Source organism: Ictidomys tridecemlineatus, chromosome 13, assembly GCF_052094955.1.
Source record: "Ictidomys tridecemlineatus isolate mIctTri1 chromosome 13, mIctTri1.hap1, whole genome shotgun sequence".
Taxonomy (NCBI): domain Eukaryota; kingdom Metazoa; phylum Chordata; class Mammalia; order Rodentia; family Sciuridae; genus Ictidomys; species Ictidomys tridecemlineatus.
Genome location: NC_135489.1, coordinates 95,754,908 through 95,776,151, shown reverse-complemented (window position 1 = coordinate 95,776,151; position 21,244 = coordinate 95,754,908). Strand labels below are relative to the sequence as shown.

General features: G+C 45.5%; 3 long non-coding RNA genes across 4 annotated transcripts; 2 read left to right on the top strand and 1 right to left on the bottom strand.

Moving 5' to 3' along the window:
* The first annotated feature begins 154 nt into the window (after positions 1-154).
* On the top strand, positions 155-3,038 carry LOC144370028 (uncharacterized). Its single transcript, XR_013429952.1, has 2 exons — positions 155-436; positions 548-3,038. It is a non-coding gene; the product is annotated as an uncharacterized LOC144370028 (long non-coding RNA).
* Positions 2,753-4,254, bottom strand: LOC144370027 (uncharacterized). The gene is made up of 2 exons (XR_013429951.1): positions 3,844-4,254; positions 2,753-3,153 (listed from the first exon to the last, which is right to left on the bottom strand). It is a non-coding gene; the product is annotated as an uncharacterized LOC144370027 (long non-coding RNA).
* Positions 3,857-20,810, top strand: LOC144370025 (uncharacterized). Of its 2 annotated transcripts, XR_013429950.1 has the most exons (3): positions 3,857-4,000; positions 20,322-20,472; positions 20,571-20,810. It is a non-coding gene; the product is annotated as an uncharacterized LOC144370025 (long non-coding RNA). The 2 variants fall into 2 exon arrangements; XR_013429949.1 differs by lacking the exons at positions 20,322-20,472; positions 20,571-20,810 and adding an exon at positions 4,254-4,562.
* The last annotated feature ends 434 nt before the right edge of the window (positions 20,811-21,244 follow it).

Below are 21,244 nucleotides of genomic sequence, written 5' to 3'. Positions count from 1 at the left end.
TGGTCTCTGGAATGCAGATGCTGTGGAGGCAAAGAAAGGGGAGAATGGAGGAGGGGGAATGGCAGCAGGATTCAGGCCCCCAGTTTCTTACTCAGTGGGAATCTGAGGACAAATGCTCACAGCTCAGGGCCCTGTTGGCAGGGATATTGTGCAGTTTGCAATTGTCCCTGAGTGAATTTCATGCTGTGTTCCCTTTGTCATAGTTCTACCCTGAGAAAACTGGTTCCCAGTACACCAGGGCTCCCTGAAGGCTGTCAGTGGACTGTGGCACCTCAGCTTTCCCTGCCTCTGAGAGGTCGCTTGTGCATCCTTGGCAGACAATCCATTGGCCTCCTAGGTGACTCCCTAGAAATGGATCAATGTGACTCTGCTCAGTGGCACCATGCCCCTCCCATGCTCGCCAACAGGAAAGGGATCTTCTCGAGGGCAGATGCAGGTACTCCAGGGTCGTTTGTGAAGGTGACGGGTTCTAAAGATTATTGCCCCACCACCTCCTCAGCCTTCCATTTGCTAATACTCCTTGTGTACCCCTCCACTTCTTTCCTAGGCTTCCACAAACAAACAAGAAACACCTGATTAAGATCTCTGCCTAGCTAGAGGCTGAGGAATCCTGAAGTTCACCCCGCCCAGCATGTGGGTGCCTCTCCCAGCACTTCCCACAGCAAACACTGTGGGGGGACAGATTCTGGCCAGCTGTGTCCCCAGTGTTCACTGGTTCCTGCTAGGACACAGGGAAGAGGTCTATGTGATAGACACTGAGCTCCCCAAATCCTCTCCTGGAATGACCAGCAACAGCTTCTGAGGATCATGGGAGGTGGTGGGATTATGAGCAGTGCGGCTCTTCAGAGATTTTCACGGCCACTGTCATGTTTTTATTGGGCCTGGGAATTGGAGTCATTCTGAGGTCCTTTTCCTTTGAGCTCCCAATAAATGGAAGGAAAGTGTCACAGAGGATCAGGCCTGTGCCAGCTGCTACCTGTGGCAAGGTTGTTTGGAGCACATCCCTGTCCACCAGGACGTTCTGCAGAGTGTAGTCAAGGGATGGGAGGTGCACCACACTTCAACACTTGCACATATTAATCAGGACACCTGCCTAAGTTCCAATGACAATACGTGTGGGGACCCTTCCTAACTGTGTGCCACTCTCCTTCCTGTCTTCATGAGAACCCAGTCATCTTCAAACCTGATCCTGGAAAATGAACACCCCACATGTGCTCCCTTTTCATGGAGTACCAACCAAACCAGGAAGATAAGCAAAGTCTTCCTGTTGATTTCAAAACAAGGAGCTGAGCCTACACTCAGAGATAACCATTCAGAAGACCCCCCAGAGGCCCAAATCTATGTTGGTTGAGGTTTCCTGGGTGCCCTGCCCTTCAAGAATCAAGGACACCAACTGTCTGAATGGAAGGAGAAGTTTTCCTGGGCAGGAAGTTGGCAAGGTGGCCTGGGCTGTGGCAGTTGGAGAAACCTGCAGCCTCACCCACAGAGAGTATATCACACTGCGACTGTGGTCATTTATGAGACCCACTGGGCAGTTTTCTAGCTATGAACACTCCTCACCACTGCCCAGTTATGATCTGAGACTCTCGGTCAATCCCCTCAGAATGACATCCCAGGCAGCTTCCCTGTGTCTTAGGAATGGGCACAGGGCTCAGCATCTTGACTCCTGGGAGCCCTAACTGACCACCACTGTGACACCATCTGGGACTGCCTAAAAAACCATGCAGTGACCTGTGTCCATTGTATAAGGAATCAAGCCCTTGGCCTCTCTCCCTTCTGCTGACCCAATGTATTTCCCCTGAGTAGCCTGGACCTGGGTCTTAGGAGCCCGCCTCCCCATGAGCAGTATCAGTCTTCCTGGGGCTTCCTGGGCCATGTCAAGTGCATCCTCTAAGGCTCTTTCCTTCCCTTACTTCTGCTCAGTGAGTTGACCTCAGGGGAAGTACTCCATTCTAACTCCCAAGGGTTTGGGAGGTGACTGCTCCTCAGATAACAAGCCCCTGACCCTCCAGGCTCACCTCCTTCCAAAGGTCAGGACACTGGACACAGTGTCTCACAGTCTCCACAGTGGGAAAAGTCAGTACAGGATCCAGAGAGTGACCTGTCTGTAACAGATTCTCAGGGTCCAACTGAGCCAAGCTGGGCAAAGTTTAAATGTAAACCCCAGTGGAATGTTGGACCCAGACATTCTGCAGGGGGAGGGGCCAAGGGCAGCTGGCCTGGCGGGGGCTGGGCAGACATTCCATCAAGAGCTCTGACAGGTATAGAAGAACCTCCAGTTGCCTTTAGGCAATTCAATGGTGACACAAGTGGTGTGTGCCTCTGGGTCATTTTGAAGTAGTTTCTCAAATGCACAGCAGAGTGGTGAGAGCTATGGCTCTCATGAGCCACACAGTCATGGGTCTGAACGGCCCCTACTCTAAACTGAAGGGTATGGATTGCATTTTATGTATAAAGTGTTTTTTTTTAAATCCCATTCCCAGTCTGTAAAACAGACTCTTGGGTGTTTCAGAAATATTCAACACCTTATTAGAAGTCTTTTCAATGAATGGGGGAGGAGGCAATCCATGATATTCAGGCACTAAGAACAAGCTTCTTTCACTTTTTCTGTAGTTATTCCCCACATCGATGTCATTGATGAAGTAGCTCGTGGAGCTTTTCTTTTAAAGTAGTGATATAAATTATGCAGTGTAGAAAAACTGTCTTTTTATTCCACAGTTGTTTTAGTTGTTTCATATAATGACTGATGGAGTTCAGATTCTCAAAGCAAGCTTTATTTGCTAGACCAAGGTCGAATTCAGGGGCCTTGCATACTCTTGGTCAGTGCTTTGCCACTGAGCTTCAGTGTTACCCCATCAGTCTTGCACTGCTTCAAACTGCTCATATAATACCACTGGACAAATGCAATTTGTGCAAAGTGGCCATGGGAAGGAGCATTGAAATCCTTTTGTCCTACCATCTGACCTTTATTCTTGTAAAGTCCTGAACTCATATTGATTGCCGAAGGGAAAAAAAAATAAAAACACTGTGAACATGGATGTCCTTGTCATCAGGAACATTGGCAGAATGGCTGAAGGCCCTGTCCGCCTACTGTAAAGGTTTTCCGTCCTAGGACCTTGGCAGCATCACACGTGACATGTCTTCCACATTATCCTTTGGAAAGAAATGATACGAATTACCTAAATTTCCAGAGTATCAAAGGATTGTTTTTGTTTGTTGTTTTGGGATAAAGCATTTCAGGGTCAATGGGATCCAAGTATACATTTGAAACCTTCAGGCTAAAAATATGCCATGGCGTAGAAAAGGAAGAGGATACATTTGGTGTGTACCCAAATTGGTCGACATTGCCAAATCTTCATCAAACATAGGAGTAAAACTGTCAAAGAGAACATGTGGGCATCTGTATATAGTGGGAGGGCTATCCGTATGCAATAATGTGCTCAGTAGGCAAAATCAAGGAATGGGGTTTTCAGAGTGTTACCCAGACCTATAATTCTTTAATGGAACCTGCAGCTGGACTAGGAGGAAAGCACACACTGATGTCTGGACGAGTGAACAGGAACCAAAGGGAGTTAGTGGGAAGGGGGTGAAAACACTGGGCCCAAATGGGGAGCCAGTGCTTCAGGGTAGAGAGCTCCCAAGGGCTGCACAGGGCGGTGTCTAAGTCATAGCAGTGAAAATCACTTCGTCATTAAAGACGCTCAGGCTGAAAGAAGGGCCAGCCCAGAGGCTCTGGAGGAGGAGCCGCTTTGCTGGAGACACCTCGCAGGCTTCCCGACCCACCTCATCCTCCTGCAGGGCGCCCCCAGGTCCCTCCTGCACCCCTCGCGCATGCGCACGTACTTGGCTGGAAGCGCATGCTCTCTGGTCGCCCTCCAACTGCTCCAGCGTCCGTTGGGGCTGCAGCGGGGCAAGGCGCAGGCGCGAGCGCGGTTGGCGGGCTCCCAACGGCCGGCAGGGCTCCCGAGGCGGCGTCCAGACTCAGTCCCAGAGGCCCGAGGTACCGGACCCGCGAGCCTCTCCCGTCCCCAAGGTGTCCCTTCCTGGTCCTCTGGCCCCTGTGCCTCGCCGGGCAGCGCCGTCCTGGCCTCCCCTGGACGTGGGCCGCCCGCACCAGGCCCGGAAGTGAGGGGCCGTTGGCCAGTGCGGCCCCCACATTGGGGCGCCGTCCCTCCGTGACCCTTGCAGCCTGTGTGGGGCCCGGGCTCCGGGGCACCTGTGCGGTGCCTGAGAAGCGCGGTCCTGGTCAGCAGGTCCGCGGCTCCTGTCGGTGTCAGAGGAAGTGGTGAAGGTCGTCTCCTTGTCGCTGTGAAAGCTCTGAATGTTGGGGACACCGTCAGCTGGCATCAGGGTTGTTAGGCTGAAGGACGCGCGTTTCCCGTGACGTTAGCGACTTTGCAGAAGGGAACACACTGAGCGGAGTGTGCTGGGTCCCCTGTGGTCACACCGTGATTGACGGCCCTCGTAGGTGGGCTGTTGGGGGACAGAGCACTTGAATGATGACGGGAGAACGGTGTGACCCCAAGTCGTGTGCAATAAAGAGACTCCTGTTGTATTATTAATGTGTGGTGCTCGTGTATTGCGCAGTGACACTGACGATGTGCTCTCAGCGTGGTGGGGGGCTGTTGGGGGCTCCTTGAGGCTCTTTCTGGGTGCCCGAAATTTTCCTTCCGTCTTGATGGGCAGGAGGATCACAGGGCGATTATTTGGGTGAGAAAATGAGGCCTGTGCTGGTCCTGGAGGGTTGGTAGAGTACAGAGGGCTGGGGTGTTCCCCTGTTCCTTTGGTGGGTGGTGGGGTCCCTAATGTGTTGCTGTGCATTCCTCATTTGGACCTTGTTCTGTTTAGGACTGACTGAGGGGAATGTGGTGTGTGTTCAGAAGTGTGGGTGGTGGTGTCTGGGGCTTTGTAATTGGAGAATTTGTCCTAAGGCAGAAGTGGAGCAGCAAAGAGAACAAGCAAACCTCACTTCATAATTATGAGCTGCTGATCTGATTTTGAGGAGGTATAATGCCGGGGGAAAAAAAAAAAAAAGCAGAGTTCTCTGAGAATTTCACAGGCATAGGATGAATTCTATGAAGTTGTGAGTGAGTCTGGAGTCTCTTCAGGATCCAGAGGGGGGTTTTACCCAGGCAAGAAGGATCCAAGTTGGTTTGCCCTGTACCTTTATAGCCATAGAGAAAGCTGATGGTGTGAGGTACCTTCCATCTAGGTTGTAGCTGTTTTGATGGCTCCACCTCCTTCCAGGTCTTCCCTAGAATCTGGTCTCCTGGTTTTCCTTTCTTGGGGGTTTCTGGGATTTACTGGGCATGGCCAAAAGACATTTTCTTATTTCTGGAGTGTGGCGTGAACTCATCCCAGATCAATCAGGTACCACAGAAGCTGACTCACTTCTGAGTCTAGGACTGTATTTGCTGACAGAAAGAGCATGCCATATGACATCTCATATTGACATAGCATCAGATTAACCTTCACAGTATTTCCAGCTCTCATAAGGGCAACTGGTTATTTTGGTGTTGGTGAGAATTGTTCTTTCTTATTCATATTGCACAAGAAATAAGAATATAATTAAACAATATCATTCTCTTCCTTTCTCTTCCTGCTTCCTCCCTATAGTCCCTTTCATCAAATCTACTTATGTTCCTTCAATTTTCATGAGCCGCCACCTCTATTTATCTTTTTCTTCTATAGATTTCACATATGAGAGAAAACATCCAACTGTTGATGTTCTCATTTTAGAAGATATTGCTTAACTTAAGGGACTCCAGTTCCATTCATTTTCCTTCAAATTGACATAATTTAATTTTACTTTACACTGAATAAGTCTCTATTATATGTTTATGTATAGACACACACACACATACACACACATATTGTGGGGACAAGTGCTTGGAGTACTGCATACATGGCTTACATTAAGGGCACCAGTGTGGCAAATCACTCCCCTTGTGCTGGGCACGTGAGCGGCAAACTGCTTACCCCATAGGCACAGGGGCTGAGAGTGAGGCCACGTGTTGCAGTCCCAGCGCTTGCTCCATGGCTTCCTCCTTGATTGGTTGTTGCAGGGTCAATTGGCCAGAAACTGTATTGGTGGCCGCCTATAATCTGCTTAGCTACAGCCCAAGTATATATACTCGGTAACTACGTAATCAAATGAGACCTGCTTCTAGCTTGGTCTCTGGAGGTCTTGGTTCGAGACTCCACAGCCACACTGGACAAGAGAGAGCCATGCAATACATATCACTTTTTCTTACTCCATTTTTTGATGGGCCTAGGTTTCATATTTGGATATAGTGAATTGTGCTGCTCCAAAGGTGGGTGTGCATGTATCACTGTAGCTTGATGACCTTAAATCGTCAGGATAACTACCAAGGAGTGGTATTGCTAGGTAATATGGTGGCTTCAGTTCTAGTGTTTTGAGGAGCACCCATACTTATTTCCATAGAGTTTCTTCTAATTTACAGCCACATCAATAGTGTGTAAGTGTTGCTGTGTTTTTTCATATTCTCCAGCATTTATTATTGTGTGTTTTCTTGATGCTGTCTTGTTGACTGGAGTGAGATGAAATCTTGGGGTTGTTAATTTCCCTAATTGCTAATGGTATTGAACATTTATTCATGTATTTGTTGGCCATTTTTATTTCTTCTTTTGAGAAGTGTCTATTTCTTTTGCTCACTTATTATTGCATTGTTTGATTTTTGATGTTAAGCATTCTGAGTTCTTTATGTATTCTGTATTTCTTGGTCAGAAGAGTAGCAAAGATTTTTTTCTCAATCTATAGGTTCCAAAATCTTGTTTCCTTTGCTGTGCATAAGTTTTTTTTATTCAATACACACCCATTTATTAACTCTTGCCCTTATTTCCTGAATTGTGTGGGTCCTATTAAGAAAGTCATTCTTGGAGTGTTGAGTCTCCATTTGCTTCTAAAGGAGGCATAATTTCTGGTCTGATCCCTGGCTCTTTGATCCATCTTGGTCATGTTGTATACCCTTAACATGTTTTTCAATGTGATTTGCTAACATTTTATTAAGAAATTTTGCATTTAAGTTCATGTGGGATATTGGTCTGCAGTTTTCTTTCCTCAGTGTGTCCTTATCTGGTTTTGACTTAGAGGGATACAGACTTCACAGAGGGAACTTGGACTTATTCCATCCCTTTCCATTTCATGGAGCACTGGCATGAGTTCTTCCTGAAGTCTCCTAGAATTTAGCTGAGAATCCATCTAGACCTGGGGCTTTATTTCTTACAAGCTTTTCATTACTGCTTCTCATTGCTAGTTACTGGTCTCTTTAGACCTTCTTTTTCCTCTGACTTCAATTTTTGCAGATTATAGCTGTGTAGAAATGTACCCATTTTCCCTGGGTTTTCCAGTTGATTGGTGTATAATTTTTCAAAATAATCCATAATGATTTTTTTGTTTCTGTGATATGTGTGATGATTTCTACTTTTTCAACTCTGAATTTATTAATTTGAGTCTTTTTTTGGTTAAGGGCTTATCCATCTTTTTATGTTTTCAAAAACTCTTAGTTTAGTGGAGCATTTATATTTTCTTCATTCTCAATTTCATTAATTTTTGCTTTGATCTTAATTATTTCCTTCCTTCTTCTCTTTTTGGATTTGGTTTGTTCTTTCTTAAGGGCCTTTAGATGCCTCATTTGATTGTTTAAACATTCCTCTTAGAACTAACTTCATACTGACCTACAGTTACTGGTATATTGTATCACCATTCTCATTTGCATCTAAGAATTTTTTACAAATTTCTTCCCTGATTTCTTCTATCATCCATTCATCATTCAAACATGTATTTTTCAATCTCTATATCTTCATTTAGTTCTTGTGGGGTTTTGGTGTACATTTTTATTTTCATTCCATTATTATGTGATTCAAGGAATTATTGTACCTTGGTCTCTCTGAAAGTTTAACTCATGAAGTGTCTCTTTTATATAATTAATGGCACTGATGATTGGGGCATAAATACCTGTTGTCATTGTATCTACTTATTCTATTGTTCTCTTATCCAATATACTCTTATTTCCTTATAACTTTTCCTTCATGTCTGACCGTACAGTTCAGATTGTAGGGAACTTATTTTATTAGCCTATATCAGGAAAAAAAATCAAATAGAGCAGAATTGGTTCTAGGCACTTGAAATGGAGCAAGAAGCCATTGTTAATCAGACATCACTGGGAACCACAGCTCAACCTTCATCTGGGCTGCACCCCACACCACCATGCTGACCCAAGTGGGTCAAACTACCTGTTTCCTGAAACAATGTTAAACTCTTGATCTTCTGTACAAACCACTCCTTCCACCAAACTCTCCAGAGACTCAGATTTTACTCATGTCCCTTCCTACAAAATGGCTTAATTTTTCCAGCAGCAGTCTTAATTCCCGACTCTCAGTGCTGTCATCCCAAAGCCTTGCCTTTAAGGCTCTCCATGCAGCCAGCATGCACTTGGGCAGGTGCCAAATTCAGTGGTTCAGTTGTGAGTGCTCCCAGGTCTCACATGTGACTTGCAATGTTCTCCCAACTCCATCTTATGTGTCCTAAAGCATTATCTCTCTGCTTTAATTTTTTTTCGTTGAAACAGTGTTAAATTCATAGATTTGTGCCATAATCACCCAATTTGCTATTTTAATCTCCACTCCGACCTCTACCCCTAGATAACTACCAGATTTTTTAAAATTTTTTTTTCATTTCCTGAGCATTTCAGATAAATGGAAACCCAGAATTTGTTGTCCTCTGCAACTGGCTTCCTCCACTTAGGGTAACGTTTTGAATTTCTAGGCTGTGGCACTTACCTGTGTTTTGTTATGTTTTCTTCCAAAGCATAGTTGTACCACACTTTGATATTTGTTTACCAGTTGACAGGCATTTGCAGAATGGGGATATTATGAACAATGCTGTTATGAAAATTCTTCTGCAAGTATTCATGGAGACACATGTTTCTAAGTTGAGCTATTTTGTGTTATTCTTTAGTTTTCTTTAATTTTATTCTTTAGTTTTCTTTCTTTGGGGACATGTGTTTTTTTTTTCTCTTAGGTAGATTCTGAGAAGTGAAACTACGAGGTCAAATGGTAACTTTATGTTTGGTATTTTATAAATTTCCAAACTTCTTTCTAAAGGATGCCTTATGTTATATTCCTTCTGAAATGTGTCTGGGTTCCACTTTTTCTACATCCTTGCCAACTTTTGGTATTGTCTGTTTCATTAGCCATTGTAATGAAATTAAATGGTGTTTCATTGTAGTATTAATTTACATTTCTCTAATTACTAAGGATGTGGAACATATTTTCATGGGTTTCATTACCATTCAGTCTTTTCCTTTCACAAATTAAAAAACAATTAGAGGCTTATCTAGTTTAATTTTGTTATACACATTAGGGAATGTAAATTGTACAGAATAATGGGTTTCATTGGGAAATTTCCATACGTGATTCTAAGGAGCTTTGATTGTAGCTACATTTCCCTTTTCCTCCTTTTATATTAATCTTCCTCCCCCGGATTCCCTCCTCTATCCCTTATAGGCCCTCTTTAATATCATATTTTCCCTCAAGATTTCTCATATGAGAGAACACATTTCCACTTGTCTTTGTGAGTCTTGCTTATTTTGTTCATATTGTCATCTATAATTTTATCCATTTTCCTGAAAGGACATGGTATTATTTTTCTTTATAGCTGAATAATACTAATATTTCTCTCTCTGTCTCTGTTTCTCTCTCTCTCTCTCTCGCTCTCTCTCTCTCTCTCTCTCTCTGTGTGTGTGTGTGTGTGCGCGCACGCACACGCATGTGTTTCTGAAACACGATCTTTTGTCCAATCCCAGGGAAAGAACATGGAGACACAGAGTGCAACAGAAGTGAGACTTTTAGAGAGCAGGTACAATATGTATTTTATCCTCTTAAACACAAGTTCAATCCCCCAGTTCCTCATTGGTTAAGAACTAAGATTGGTTAAGAAGGTCACAACCTTAGTGAACTTTGCCTAAGATGCCACATTCCCATATAAGAAAACTCTCTTTCCACATTTAAGATCTCTTTCCCCTTCAATTAATGTTTCTCAATGTGGTATTTCCTCCTGTTAATCTGTTAAACAGGTCCCTATTCCCACATCCTATTTTTCTAGGAGACGATATGTGTATAAGTCTCAAGGCTGCCACATATGAATGGTACTGCATAAACTGTCCTTTAGTGATTTTCTACTCTGCCTTCTCTTTTCCCTGTATTTAGAATTTCTAAAATCTACTTACTTGAGAATTTACTTTTTGAACATGAATCATCAGATTTTCTATTTCTCACATATATGAAGTTCTTTTTTTAAAATCGTACTGGGTGGGTATTGAACCCAGGGGGCTCTATGAATGAACAACTTCTCCTTAGTCCCTTTTAAAATTTGGAGATAGGTTGTTACAAAGTTGTTACACTGGCCTGGAACTTGAGCTCATCCTGCCTCAGTCTCCTGTGCCATTGGGATGCACCATGAGGACAGGTTTATGTAGCACATTTTGTTGACGCATTCTTCTCTTGATGGGCATCTAGACTGACTTCATAGCTTGGCTATTGAGAACAGTACATAGATGAAGATATCTCATTCCTGTGTATGCAGGTATCTCTTTACTATGCTTGCTTTGATTCCTTTGGGTATATGTCAGGAATGAGATAGCTGGATGGTATAATCAATTTATGTTTAGCTTTTTGGGGTACCTCCATACTTTTATGCAGAGGGATGATACTAATTTACATTCTCATCAGTGGTGTACAATGTTTCTTTTCCCACTCATCCTCACCAGCATTCGTTTTGTTTTTTGTTCTATACTGGTACATGAAAAATCAAGCTATTTTGTGGGAACAAACATAGGTGCAGACTCAGTCTCTGAATAGTTGGTTGGAAGGAATAGTTTGTACAGAAAATCAGCAGAGTTTAGCAACGTTTCAGGAAACTGACGGTTTGGCCCACTTTGGACAGCAGGTGAATAAAAGAATTGTCCAGGTATGCATCTGAGATGTGATTTTCAGTGACCTCCTGTTCCATTGTAAGTGCTCAGAACCAATTCTACTCCATGTGATCCCCCTTTTTTTTGAAAGTGATTAATGAGTTCCTTGTAGTCTGATGTTTATAATCCAGAAATGAAGCAAAAGAAATGCGAAAATGAATGTAGATTGACTATTCCAAACTCAGTGTGTTACATAGAGAGCTGCCTTGGAATGCAGGATGGCCCTGCCTCTGGGCCACACGCCTGGGATGAATTACTATTGAATATCCTTTCTCTTTTTCTATGGGTAGCCTCCTTTTCCTTTTCTCATTGATCTGGGTCCTTGATTGGGTCAAGGATGGTGTGGGAGGGGTCAGGGTACTGGGCCAGTGTGTGTGTGAGGGGGGTCTGTATTGGGATGAGGGCCAGGGCCTCCAGTGCCTGTGGTGGCAGCTGAGGGCACAGTCAGGTGGGTGGAGGGTGGGTGGTGGGTGCGGTAGCTGGAGTGTTGATGCCTGTCTCATGGCAGGGTGAGGAACCCTCTGCGCATGGGTAGGTGCAGGTCAGGGTGGGGTCATCCCCAGAGTCCAGCAGTCCCGGATGGGCACCAGGCCAGGCTCATGGCTCTGCGGCCATTGTTGTTGCTGTGGTCTCTCCGTCTCCAGGCGGCCTGTACCCCTGGTTTCTGGCAGCCGCCAGGAAACGCAGATGAACTCCCAGGGGAACAGGAGGACCTGGAGCCCATAGCCAGCAGGGTCTGGGGCTGTGTGGGCGGGGCCCAAGGTCCCTTTGCAGTAGGGGCTGGTGGGAGAGGCTGGAGGGGGCAGGAGCAGGCCCAGGCGGGCAGTGAGAAGCCACCAGTGTGTTCTCTTTGTCTCTACCCTGAAGCAGAAGTCCGAAAAGACGACATCACCCAAGGTAGGTCAGGTTTCCCAATCTGGCGGAGATTTTATGGGTGGGAATCCCTGCCAGAGCTCAGGCATGAGGCTGTGGAACAGGATGCGTGGCCCAGGTCTGGCCCAGGGCTGTAGGGGGCCCAGAGGCAGAGGCAGTCAGGCTCAGGAGTCTCAGGTCCCTTTCCAGAAATCTGGGAGCACAGCCAGGGACCAAGATAACCCTTCTCAACTGTGAGGACCATGGATCCTCCCCCAGATAGAAGTCTTCTAAACAGAGTTGTCTCCATCTGCCCCACCCCTTTAGCAATGGAGCATGCCATGAGGGGGTGGGGGTCAGTTGCCCCAGGTCACACAGTACTACAGACACCTGCTGGTGACTTTGCTCCTCATGACACTGGGGTGGAGGGTGTGGAGTGAAAACAGCTGCCTAGAAACTAGGACCTCTGAAAAGTAAGATTAGTAACCCCAGAGAACTTCACTCCCCTCATCTGCAAAGTAGGCATAGAGTTGTGTTGGTGGAAGGAGTGAGGCCCCAGGGAATCCTTCCCAGTCCCAGGGCTGTGCTGTGAGCAGCCTTTCACCTTGCCCCTTCCTGTCCAGACCCCCAGACCAATATCCCCACAGCTCTTTCTCAGCTGTACTAGGCCATCTAGGCCTGGGCTGTGATGACTGAAGTCAGAAGCCAAGACAGCCCTCAATCATTTGGGCTGGGTCACTTGTCCCTTGACCTTGGCCTTCCCATGTGTGAAGTGAAGGAGGGACCTCCTTGGGGTGGTATGGGACACCACATGTATCTCTAACAGATCTGGGGGGATTGTCTCCACAGTGTGAGGAAGACCAAGATGATAGGGAAGGTGTATGGTGGCCATGATTCGGTGAGTGGCCAGTGGCCGTGGCAGGCCAGCCTGCTCTACCTGGGCCAGCATCTCTGCGGAGCTGTCCTCATTGACGCCCACTGGCTGCTTTCCACAGCCCAGTGCTTTCTCAAGTGAGTTATGCTTCCTGGGGCCCTCTCAGGGGGTTTGGCAGGGGAGGAAGGGTGAGAAGAGAAAAGGGGATCAGAGGGGATGGCCCTCCTCTGGGTATTGCTGGGGTCCCTGTGCTGCCACCAAATGCACACTGCTCCTTCTTTGATCCAGTGTCTGCTCCACCTGGACTGTCCTCCCCACTGGCCACCCAGTGCTTTCTTCATTTCCTGGGTCCTTATCATCCTTCATCCTCAGCCCCCGCTGAGAGACCCCTCTTCCCTATGTCTGTCCCCCCTGACAAGGACGTGTGCTGAGAACATTGGCACCTTACCCTACACTCCTGAGAGTAAGAATCTAGTCAGAGACCAGATATGATCAGCAGTGAAATGATTTCTTTCATTACTTTTGTTAAACTTCATTCCTGGGAGGAGCCAGAGTTACCCCTGCCCCATGTGTCAGGCTGCGTTGGTGGGGAGAGTAGGGTTCCCCAGCCTTGGAGAATGACATGGACAGTCAGGAGTCTACCTCTCCTGGCCCTCCTGGGCCTGTCTCTGTGGCTAACTTCAGAACACATGTGGAGGGACCCAGAGGGAAGGAGGGACTCATAGCCCAGGTAGGGGAGTTGCAATTTGTACACTTGCTGTCCCTGAATCCTCAGCTAGCTTCTCTTGAATCTGTGCAGGGTCCCCTGAAACCCTCCATGACATCGGGGGGGGGGAGGGGTGGCGAGATCCCATGCCAGTGTGTCTCCATCTTTTCAGGAAGACAAGGAACAAGCTTCAGTCAGCATGATGCAGGAAGAAGCTCAAAGTGGGCAAGGAGGGCAGATGTGAGGGAAGGGGTCCAGAGAGAAGCTACATTGTGGGGGGCAGGGTCAAGGGACTTCCTTAAAGGAGGAGTTGGGCTTGTGATATGGATGGGCGCCCTACAGGTCTGAGAACTGTGTGAACAAAGCCATGAAGTTACTCATTCCCCTTCAGAAACAGGAGAACTTCAATTCTGTGCACTCATTTGTGCATTTAAGAAATTCTTTGTGAGCATTTACCTCCAAGTGGAGAAAAGCAACCCTGAGGGAGTGGGTTGGAGGTGGTGAGGCCAAGGGATGGATCAAAAGGTGACAGGAAGAGACCTGGTATATGAGTTAGCTTTTTGTCATTGTGACAAAATATCTGAGAATTGAGTCAAAAGTAGGTAATTTTACTTTGGGTCACGGTTTACTTAGTACCTCCGGTACATGGAAACTTGGCCACATGGTTTCAGGCCTGTGGGAGAACAGTACACTGTGACAGGAGCACATGGTGGAGGAGTCCCTTTCACCTCATGGCAGCAAGGAAGCAAATAGGGGTACATGGTCCCAACATGTCAAGAGCACCCCCAACCTGAGGACCTAACTGATTTCCACTAGGCTCTGCTGCTTACAGTTTCTGCCATTTCTCATTATTGCCACAGACCAGCACCCAAGCCTTTTGCACATGAACCTATGGGAGTCATTTAAGATCTGAACCATAACATGGTAATGGTCCAGAGCTCCTCCTAGGAAAATAAGAGGGTTTGATCTGAGGCACCCCTTAGTACCCTTCCAGCACCAGGATTCTCAGCTCCTCCAGTTCTAGGAGGTGGTGGGAAGCCCTACGTCCTGAGGTTGTGAGTTGAATGTTCATCAACCCAGAGCGAGGAGGCTCCTGAGTGTTAGAAGGGAGGAGACAAAGGTGCCTGGAATCAGGGCTTGGAGAAGGGGGTCCAGAGCAGTGTGGGCAGTGGGATGAGGATGCAGGAAGAGTGGGGGCCCCTGAATCAGAGACGATGCTGATAATGGGCCCTTCCTCCTCCAGCAAATCCCAGGCACCACAGGACTGTGAGGTGCTCCTGGGTAACACCCAGCTGTACCAGCACACCCAGCACACCCAGAAGAATCTCAGGTAGTTTCTCACCCTTGACTAGACGTTGGCCCCCTGTCCCTCATTTCCATGCTCTCTCAGGTGAGAATTAAGCAGTGCTACATCCCTTTTAGTCTGAAAATATATGAGTCCATGGCTGCTGAATCCTATGTGGCACAGAACCTGAAAGCCTAGGGATCTGGACATTTGGAATCAGGAGTCTGGGTTCCTTAAGTCTTTGTGGATTTTGATTCTAAGATTGTAATCAGCCATGTATTTGAGATGACATGAATGAACTCAGAAGCTGACCTTGGGGCTTTCCCATCCAGGGTGTTAGTGAGGTTTTCATTACTGTAACAAAACATCTGACATAATCAACTGAAAAAGAAGAAAGGCTTATTGTGGCTCATGGTTTCTGAAATGCATCCCATGGTCAGTGGGCCCCATTGCCTTGGGCCTGTGACATGGCAGCACACTGTGGCAGGAACACATTGTGGAGCAATGCTGATCAGGAAGTAGAGAGCAACAGGAGGTGCCAGGTTTCTGACATCCCCTTTAAGGGCACACCTCCAGTGATCTAACCTCCTCCAGCTTCCTAAAGTTCCCAGCACCTTCCAATAGTGCCACAGGTTGGGGCCAAGGCTTAAATACACAGGCCTTTGGGGACCTTGGGAAACTGTTGGAAAGATGTTAGAAAGGCACACTTGGTGTCCGACCCCAGAGCCTGCATAATGAAGTCAGAATAGTCACAACTTAGGAATGTTTAATGTCTGTGACCTCACCCAGCTCCTCTCTTGTCCACTGCATGTTCATGTCAGGTGAACTGAGTGTGGAGAAAGCTCTAGCGTTTCTGGTTGAATTTGCAAATGGAAAGAAGAGGATTCTAGGTGAAGACTTTTGCACAGGAAGATGTAATAAAGGATTGTGTGTGGTGTGGGAAAATGCTGCTGCTGTGCTTTCAAGGGGAAAAGAACAATACAGAATTGTATTTATCTGTGCATCAGCATTTATTTCTCAACAGAGAAAGTGTCTGTGAAAGATCTGGACAGATCCCCAGGTTTTGGACTGACCCCCAGCATGGCCATGGCCTTCCTGAGTAGGTGATTCAATGAGAGGACAAGGCCTGGCTTCTTGGGAAAGAAGTGGCAGCACCCTGGGGAAACATCAAGTGACACCATCACCAACAACCCCCGCTGATTGGTGCACAAAATTCATGCAGTGTTCCCACTTCTTCTCTCCTGTAATTTGCTAATATTCTTTCATTTATTCATAAGATTTAGTCATTGGATCCAGTCCTGCATTATCATTTTGAATGGATTGCTATCTGTTACTTCAATTAAGATCTCAAACTCAGAGTGTTGATTTTACTTCACTTATTCCTGCTCTCTCTTATGTTGATCCAGGTTTCTGACAGATCTCATTTTCTGGCTCACTGAAGAAATTCTTTTAACATTTCTTTCAAGGAAGATCTGCTGGTGACAATTCCTCTCCAATTTTATTTGACTGGAAAGTCTTCATTTTTATTCTCCTTTGCAGGAGCATCTCACTGGTATAGAATTTGGGGTAAAGAGGAATTTTTTCCTCTCAACACTATGTTTTTCATTGCTCCCCTTTCTGGCTTGCATAATCTTTGAAGGAAAGTATGATGTCATCAGATCTTTGCTTCTCAGTGGATAAGGCATACTTTCCCCCTATGGCTTCTTGAAGATTTTCTCCTTGTCTTTATTTTCTGCAGTATGAATATGACATGCCCAGATGGAATGTTCTGGCATTTATTCTGCTCAATGATTTCTGTGGTTTGATGGCTGTTGTGAGTTTTGGCAAATTTTCAGTCATTATTATTTCAAATATTTCTTCTTTCTTCTCTTCTGGTATTCCCACTTTGCATGTGTTGCAATTTTCATAGTTATCCCATATTCTTGGGGATTCTATTTTGACATTGTTACCCATTTCTCTTTGCATCTGGGTTTGAGAAGTTTATATAACAAACTTCAAGCTCACTCATTCTTGCTTAGCTCTGGATATTTGTTGATGAGTTTTTTAAATGTTTTCTTCATTTTCATTACAGTGCCCTGATTTCTAGCATTTCCTTTAGCTCTTTCTTGAAATGTCCATCTACCTGCTGACATTGCACATATGTTTCTGCAAACTCTCTGTTTCTTCCATGAGAACCCTTAAAATGTATAAATCAGTTATTTTGGATTGCTGACCTGAATATTTCAAAGTATCCACTAAATATAAGCCTAGTGTTGATGATTGCTCTTCCTTACAGGAAATGTAGCCTTTTTTATTTGTCTTCTTTGTCTTGAAATTTTCTGCACAAAGTCACATATGATCTGCTGGGTGACAGGAGCAGAGGTCCATGGGTGTGCAGGGTGATGTTTCATGTTCACCTGGTGAGTCATTAGTTTGTGTTTACTCTGGTGTTTCCGTGTGTGAGAGGCTAAATTTCCTCTGGTGTCCTTATTTTTGTCTCCCCTCTGGCCTGTTAGTTTCCCAGTGGATCCTTACTGATTATGGGCTGAGACAGTTCCTTCCTCTCTCATTATACAGAAGCCCTACTGAGGTGGTGCTGAGGTGAGGACGTGGGACAGGAAGCACTCCCTGGTCCTAGGATTAGACCTCAGTCTCATAGGGAGCCTGTGTCCCTGAGCTGGGACCTTCATGCCCACATCTCATTGGCACCCATTCCCACCCTGGTGGGGCAGGAAGGAAAGAGGGAGCTGGATTTGGGTGTTTCTGTCCCCCAAGTCAGTTAGATGCTGATAAAACTCTAAAGGTCAGGCCCTGACATGAGAATTTCTCTTGCATCAGGCTTTATACTTGATAGTAGAACAAATATTCTGGAAGTAGTTCATTTTCTCCATACCCTTTCCAGAAACAGTCTAGTCTAAAGCCTGAGAACCTGACAAGGCTCCTGGAGGTAGTATCCAAGGGAGTGAGGGGCCCCAGTGCTCCCATGGCCTCTCTGGAGTTCAAGTCTCCAGCAACTGCTCCACTGCAGTTTAGGTTTCCTCACCCAGCACTGGTGCCCGTGCCAGGTGTGTGCGCCTCGGCTTCCCTTCAGGTACGCCTTGAGTCTCCAAGTGAGTGCATGGGTTGTAGTTAGTTGGTCAAAGCTCTGAGGCTCTCACCCAACTCCAAAGCAGGAACAGTAAGGAACCAAGACTTCACTCATCAGCAGTCATTATGTGGACCATTTCTCTGAAGGAAGCAGAGTAATAATGAGGTTAGAATTTTAGTTTGGCCAAGGACCCACATGTTTTTAAAAAAGCATATCTTGTCGCTCTGTGGTAGGGCATGTGATGAGCACAAGCAAAGCCCTTATTTTAATCCCAAAACCTAAAAAGAAAAAAAAGTGGGGCTGGGGTTGTGGCTTAGTGGTAGGGCACTTGCCTGGCATTGCGTGAGGCCCTGGGTTCAATCATCAGCCCTGCATATGGATAAATAAATAAAAATAAATGTTCACTGGCAACTAAAAATATTTTTTAAAAAAGAAAAAGTACATAGATGTATGAGAATGGTGGACTTCTCCAGATATTTGGCTGATTAAACAAGAATAGGATTGTGTTTATGCAAAAGGAGGGCAAAAGGCAGAAGGGAGCCTGCAAAGAATTAAAGAGATATTTATACACATGTGATCATACAAGGATTATTTATTTTATTGCATTTATGAAAAGGATAGATCTTTTAAGAAAAAAAAAGGTAGTTAGATCTATATTTACTTGCAATATCCATAATAAATTGGCAAGTGAAAAAGAAGCAAGTTTCACTGTAGTGTTTATAAAATGATACCATTTTGATTAAAATGAGGGAAAAAGGATATATATATATATATGTATATATATATATATATATATATAGTATATAAGTAAACAATCAGAGCAAAAGGCATGAAAGAATATAATGCAGGATGCTGGTACTGATTTCAGGGTGGAAGTAAAACAATTTATATAGAGAGAGATTATAGTGTTTATATATCCTTTAATTTAAAAATAAAATTAAAAAAATCTAAATATGAAATAATGGATAAACACAGGTGGGTGGAGATAAAAAGCACAGACAAGAAACAGCCAAGGAAAATAAGTTAAAGAGAGAGAGGGATGAAGTCAGAGAGGCAGAAGGGAGCCAGCAAGGACTTGAAGAGATATTTCTACACACATAATCATACAAAGATTATCTGTTTTAGCCAAGGGTCTATTGAGGAGAGGTTTTAAGAATTTAGCACACACCCATATGATGAAATATTATTTGGTCTGAAAAATAAAGGAAATTTTGACTGATACTATCGGAAGGAACTATCTGACCGATATGGAGGAACTTGAGAACATTATTATAAGTACAGGAATTTAGACAGACAAACACACACACACACTCACTCATAAAAACAGCACATATTGTTAAGATCAAACTTATATAAAGTACACCAATTAGTCAAATTACTAGAGAAATTAGAATGGTGGTTGCTAAGCCCTTGGGGGTAAAGGGAATTATTATTATTAACTAAGGTGCAGTTTTTCAAGATGAAAAAAAAGAAAGGAGCTACATACTTGGCCCAGTCAATACACAGTTCAAAACGAGGGGTGTCAGGAACTTCAGGTGCTAGGAGGGTATTCTGTTTGCAAGACCAAATCCCCCATACTGAAGGAAAAGTTCTTACTTGGGACAACAGACTGCCTTGGACCTAGTCACCCTTTGGTGACGTTGGACACTATCATGAGTTCCTGTGGGAATGTGGGAACCCCACCTAGCTGTTGAACAGCTTGGGAATCTGAGGCCTTGGAGTATCCATCCACGGAGGTACAGGAGGTTGGCACTGGAAGACCCCTGACAATTGCATCCTTGGAGCCTCCATTTCCTCTGCAGCCTCAAACTCCATGTACCTGGTTGGAGTTTGGAAAAAGGAGGCACAGGCTGAGCTGAAAAGCAGGTCAGCCATACCAGGCAGGTGCTAGTCCCATACCAGGCAGGAGCTGGTGGCAGGGATGTGGAGCTGTGTCCTGGAGTGGGCTGGGCCAGTCCCAGGAAGAAGCTTCTACGCAGGAAGAACCACATCAAGTCCATCAGCTACCACCTGAAAGGAATCAGATCTGAGGGACCTAGGCAGGGCCCCTGGCTCTCCCTTATTCTAGGTCTCTCCTGTTTCTGCCAGGAACCACACGGATCAGGTAAGTTCCAGAAACTCATTAGGGATGTGATTTATATCAGGGAAACCAGGGATCCTGGCCCAATTCAGGGATACTGAGTCTGGCACATGAGCCCTGGAAGGATCACCTGGGAGGCCAAGGGACAGAAGACGTCATGAGAAAATGGAAGCTAAACTGAGAACATTGGGTTGCTTCCAATGAGGGCTGTTCTTTTCCTTCTTTTCACTTGTTGCAATGGCAGGGATTTCATAGAACAAAGGCAGTAAGATCAGAGGCAGGTCCTCGGGGCATCTGAGGTGCTGGATGTCCCTGACCATGCACTCTCCACTGCCATCTTCTGGAACATGAGGTTGAAGTAGTGGCCATGTTCAGGATCTTTTGTAGTTGGCACTCTGTAAAGAGGTGCCAGTTCCCAGGCGGGTGGCGTGAGTGAATCTAGTGCAACTTTTCCCCTTTGCAGAGCCAAGAAAGCAGAAGAAAACCTTGTGACTGGGCTGGTTACTCCTCCCCACCCTGACCCTGAACCTCCATTGTTGCAGAGAGAAATCCCAGCCTTCCAGCTAGAGGGAGCTGTTATTTGGAGAGAGAGATGGCTTGGATCTAACACATAGGTAGGTGACAGGCCCTATCAGACACTGCTATGCAACCAAGATACCCACCACTCGGGTCTGGGCTCTGAAAACTGACTCACTTTTCTGCTTTCTCATAGAAGACCATCCGATCAACGTAGCTGGTGCGCTGCCATTCCTGCAAACCCTTCCACAGGGCCTCCTCCATGGTCATGGTGGACTCCCATTGAGACAGGGAATGAAGCACTGGGCTGCACTTCATCAGGATCAGTCAGTGTCCACAATGTCACCCTCCATTCTCAGCCTAACTGGCCCAACATGTCCTCCTACCTTTGTTACATCTGCTCCATCATATTCAGGTATGGTACTGGGGCTCTGGGACACTATACCCCATATCAAACATTAACACCAAGGGAAGTGTTGGCCTGTAGGATTTCACTTGGATTCCTTGATGGTATGGTGTGTTATGTGCTGAATTTGATTTTTAAGAATTTAATTTTTATTATTTTTTTATGTGATGCCAAGGATCGAACCCAGTGTCTTACTGGTGCTAAGCGAGCAATCTACAACTGAGCAACAATCCCAGCCTGTACTGAATGTTTTATCCTCCAAAATTCACCTGTTGAAATCCTAACCCCCAATGTGATGGTATGTGGAGATGAACTTTAGTGTTTAGGAGGTTTGATGAGATACTGAGGATAGGGCTTCATGAAGGCATTAGTGGTCACCCAGGAGAAGGAAGAGACACTGATGTGATGTCAGTCATGTGAGGACAGTCGAATCTGTCATCTTCTTTAGCAAGGAGAGAGCCCAC